This window comes from Orycteropus afer, unplaced genomic scaffold (genome assembly GCF_000298275.1).
Source record: "Orycteropus afer afer isolate SDZICR_OR568_19922 unplaced genomic scaffold, OryAfe1.0 scaffold00010, whole genome shotgun sequence".
NCBI lineage: Eukaryota > Metazoa > Chordata > Mammalia > Tubulidentata > Orycteropodidae > Orycteropus > Orycteropus afer.
The window spans coordinates 2,404,696-2,409,841 of NW_006921597.1; the positions used below are offsets into that span (position 1 = coordinate 2,404,696).

At 39.6% G+C, this 5,146-nt stretch overlaps 1 pseudogene; it reads right to left on the reverse strand.

Moving 5' to 3' along the window:
* Positions 1-860: 860 nt before the first annotated feature.
* LOC103204937 lies at positions 861-1,326 on the reverse strand (annotated as a pseudogene).
* Between the last annotated feature and the right edge of the window lie 3,820 nt (positions 1,327-5,146).

A 5,146-nucleotide genomic window follows, 5' to 3' on the forward strand; every position in this document is an offset into this window, starting at 1 on the left:
CCAGTATACTGCCTGCCAGCCTTGAGCTCATCAGCCCCTGCAGCTGCGTGAGTAAGGAAAAGCCTCCAGCTTGACGTTTTATCCAAGAACTTGAGACTTGCCAGCTTCTATAAGTGTGTGAGTCATTTTCCTAAGATAAATTTCTCTTTCTCTATATGTGTATACAAGTTTTACTGGTTTTGCTTCTCTAGAGAACCCAGCCTAACAAACCAAAGAAAGTGCCCTGCTTCAGTTTTCCAGCCTAACCCTAGACAGATCAGAAACATATACCATAATCCACTAACAAAGTCTTCTCCTCTCACTCCAGAGGCAGAGATTAGACCATCTCTCTGGAAGCATAGTCCACAATCTACTGCTGTTGCCACCACCACCATCAAACTGGTTGCAGGCAGTAGACATTTAAAGTTTTCGTACCATTTAAAAGACACCTTTTCCTTGATTCAGCATTCACTTCATTGCTGCAACCCTTTGATTACTTTTCAGAGTTCTTACAAAATAGAGTCTACTGATTTCTGGTTATTTTGCATGTAGGGAGATCTGGGTGTGGAACTGCTCATGCCTCCATCTTCCAGCCATTCCCTCTCTCCTAATTTTTTTTTTTTTAAACTAGGCAAAGAGCTTTATTAACTTTTGTTTCAAATCTTATTTCTAGGCTTCTTCAGCTTAATTGGCTGCAAAGAATGAATTATGTATAAGGAAAAACTGAAAGGAGCTTCAATGTCCAAAAGGCTTGGGCTTAGAATTATGAGATCTAGATTTTTATCAGATCCATAAACAAAACAATTTTTAAATGCAGTCATAATATAAAATAGCAGCTCCAAGTAACTTCTTCAAGTTTATTTTCTTCAGAAGTTGACACATCATTTGGCTTCATATTTGGAAGCTTCATCAAAATTCTCCACAGGAACTGGAACTTCATCATCATCATCCTCTCCAGCAGCAAGTGGTGCTTTTCCATCTACAGATTGTTTGGGTAGAGCTTCAGCCAGCCTTATTAAACTCATCAGACTGTCTGCACCAAGCTGGTTTAAATGCTGGGTATCATTTCCGTCAGCTGCTTTGTCTCAGCATGGCCGGTAACAGTGAAAGTGTTTGCTGCCAGAGATGCTTGAACTTTACGATTGTTAAAGAGGATCACTGTTCCTTGCTTTGTAAACATGTTCACCTTTTCAATACCAGATATATCGTTTACCTCCAATTTCTTTAAGGAGAACTGAAGTTTTTAATCATCTGCTATAGCTGTTCTGTGAACCACTTTCTTCCACCAATGTGCACTTGTGCCTGCAGTTTGGCGAGTTTCTCCTGATTCATGATTGTTTCTTTCATCTTGTCAGAGTGGAAATGGGGCCATGTGGGGGACTAGGGCTGGCGCTCAGGGGGTCTTTGGCAGACGAGCTGAGATTAGGTACACACACGTGGGGATGCAAGATGGCAGCTAGAGGGAGGCCAGAAGTCCCCTCTCTCCTAACTTTAATGAACTACCTCTTCTTCCACTTCTCCAATGGCTTCTTCTCAATCTTCTTCCTAGTCATCTTTTCGTTACTTCCCATAAATGCTAATGATCTCCTGGATTCTGTCATTGCCCTCTTTCCACACGAAGCATAATCAGCATGGCTGTTTGACTGATATTTAATCCCAAATAAGCACATATCTAGAAGGTGCTTTTCAAATTAACTTGAATAAATTCCTGTGTCCCCACCTTATTCAGGGGCTTGTCACATCTATATTTCTTATGACTGCTGTAAAAATTTACCAGAAACTTAGTGGCTTAAAACATTATAAATTTACTCTCTTACACCTGTGGAGTCCAAAATGGGTTTCACTAGGCCAGAATCCCACCACTCATCTATCAGTTTGTACTGCTGTGGTGGCTTGCATGTTGCTGTGAGGCTGGAGGCTATCCCACCAGTATTTCAAATACCAGCAGGGTCACCCATGGTGGACAGGTTTCAATGGAGTTTCCAGACCAAGACAGACTTGGAAGAAGGAAGGATCCATCCACTTCTCAAAGAACTGGCCAGTGAAAACATGAACAGCAGTGAAACACTGTTTGATACATTATTGCAAAACATTATCAATAACCCTAAAACACTGTCTGATATAGGGCCAGAAGATGAGCCCCTCAGATCAGAAGGCACTCAAAATACAACTGAGGAAGAGCTGCCCCCTCAGAATTGACCGTAATGATGTGGATGGAGTAAAGCTTACAGGACCTTCATTTGCAGGTAGGGCATGACTCAAAATGAGAAGAAACAGCTGCAAACATCCATTAATTATCAGAACATGAAATGTATGAAGTAGGTATGTAGGAAAATTGGAACTTGTCAAAAATTAAGTGGAATGCATAAAGATTGATATCCTAAGCATTAGTGAGCTGAAGTGGACTGGTTTTGGCCATTTTGAATCAGACAATCATATGGTCTACCATGCTGGAAATGACAAATTAAAGAGGAATGGAGTGCCATTCATGTTCACAAAAAAATATTTCAAGATCCATCCTGCAGTACAATGCTGTCAATGATAGGATAATATCCAAATGCCTACAAGGAAGACCAGTTAATAGTACTATTGTTCAAATTTACACAAAAACTACTAAAGCCAAATAGAAAGAAATTGAAGATTTTTACCAATTTCTGCAGTCTGAAATTGACCAAACATGCAATCAAGATGTATTGATGATTACTGGTGACTGGAAAACAAAAATTGGAACCAAGAATCATAGCAGTTGGAAAATATGGCCTTGATGATAGAAGTGATGTGGGAAATTGCATGGCAGAATTTTGCAAGACCAATGACTTATCGTTGCAAATACCTTTTTTCAACAACATAAACAGTGGCTATGCACGTGGACCTCACCAGATGGAATACACAGAAATCAGATTGACTACATCTGTAGAAAGAGGCAATGAAGAAGCTCAGTATCTTTAGCCAAAACAAGGCCAGGAGCTGACTGTGGAACAGACCATCAACTGCTTATATGCAAGTTCAAGCTGAAGCTGAAGAAAATTAAACAAGTCCATGAGAGCCAAAATATGACCCATCTGTATTTAGAGAGCATCTGAAGAATAGATTTGACTCATTGAATACCAATAACCAAAAAGCAGATGAGTTGTGGGATAATACCAAGAACATCACACATAAAGAAAGCAAAAGATAATTAAAAAGACAACAAAGGAAGAAAAGACCAAAATGCCAGAAGAGACCCTGAAACTTGCTATTCAATGAACAAGTGGAAGAAATGACAAGATAAAAGAGCTGAACAGAAGATTTCAAAGAACAGCTCAAGAAGACAAAGTCAATAATTATAGTGAAATGTGCAAAGACCTAGAGTTAGAATACTAAAAGGGAAGAACACACTTGGAATTTCTCAAATTGAAAGAACTGGGGGAAAAAAAAATCAAGCCTCGAGTTGCAATATTGAAAGATTCTAAGGGCAAAATATTGAATGACGCAGGAAACATCAAAAGAAGAGGAAGGAATACATAGTCACTGTACCAAAAAGAGTTCCTTGATGCTCATCCATTTCAGGAGGTGGCATATGTTCAAGAACCAATGGTATTGAAGGAAGAAGTTGAAGCTGCACTGAAGGAATTGGCAAAGAACAAGGCTCCAGTGATTGACAGAATACCCATTGAGATGTTTCAGCAAATGGATGCCACACTGGAGGCACTCACTCATCTATGCCAAGAAATCTGGAAGACAGCTACCTGGCCAATTGACAGGAAGAGATCCACATCTGTACCCATTCCAAAGAGAGGTGATCACACACCATGTGGAAATTATTGAACAATATCATTAATATCACATGCAAGTAAAATCTTGCTGAATAATTTAAAAATGGTTGCAGCAGTATATTGACAAAGAACTTCCAAAAATGCAACAATGGCCTCAAGTATAGCAAGGATTGTGAGGATGGCGCAACAGATCAAAATCAAGGTGTCAGTAGGGCTATACTCTCTCCAGATACTCCCTCCAGAGACTTTGTTTCCTTGCCATTTCCAGTTTATAAAGCTGCATTCCTTGGCTCGTAGCCCCTTCTTCCATCTTCAAAGGCAACAGAACTGCATCTTGCTTCAGTTTTCACACTGCCTTCTGTCTCCACAGCCAAGTCCACCTCTCCTTCCCTATTAAAAGGACACTTGTAATTACATGTAGGACTCACCTGGATAATCCAGGCTAAACTCCCCATCTCAGGATCTTTCATTTAATCATATCTGCAAAGTCCCTTTTGCCATGTAAAATAGTAGTCACAGTTTCTATAGATTAAAAAAAAAAAAACTAAACTAATTGCCATCGAGTGGATTTGACTCATAGTGGCCCCTCCTTGTTTTTCTGAGGTGGTATCTCTATGGAAGTAGATTGCCCAATCTTCCTTCTAAGGAGTGGCTGGTGGGTTTGAACTGCCAACCTTCTGGTTAGCAGTCAAATGCCTTAGGCATAATGCCACCAGAGCTCCTGACTCATAGACTGTATGAAATAAATCTTACTATTATATCAAATAAATCTCTGAATGTTAATTCAACAAGAGTGTGTTTCTCAGTCACTTCACAGTCAGGCAGCTCTCTTTCAAGCAAGATCCATATTCCTTCTATTTGTAAAGCTGCCATCTGAAAGAAGTGATGTATTCCAGATTTTCTGGAGCCATTGAGGCTAGATGAACCCCCAAAACTATTGCCCTGAAATAATTTTTAAACCTTAAACCAGAAATATCCCCTGAAGTCTTCTTTAAGCCAAATAGTTTAGCATAACTGGTAAACTATGTCTGTCTTGAGCAATGTGCTCTTTTAGTAACTATCTCTATGGGATCAAAGTGACAACAGCAACTTGAAAGATTAGATAGGAACCTTAGAGAGAAGTGACTTTATGTTAATAAGGGAACAAAAATTTGGAAAAGGAACCTGAGCATTTTCGTGCAACTTAAAGAATGTAATCAGTGGCACTGAATTGTACTGGAAGAAATTGTTGAGTCGGTTTATGTCCTGCTGTGGAAATTTTCAACAACAATTTTTTTTTTTAAGGTGGCTTCCAAAGGAGAATATTTATTAAGTGAATGTGTTGTTGTTGTTGTTGTTGTTATGTGCCGTCAAGTCGGCCCCGACTCATAGCGACCCTTCCTTGGGTTTCCGAGGCAGTATCACTACGGAAG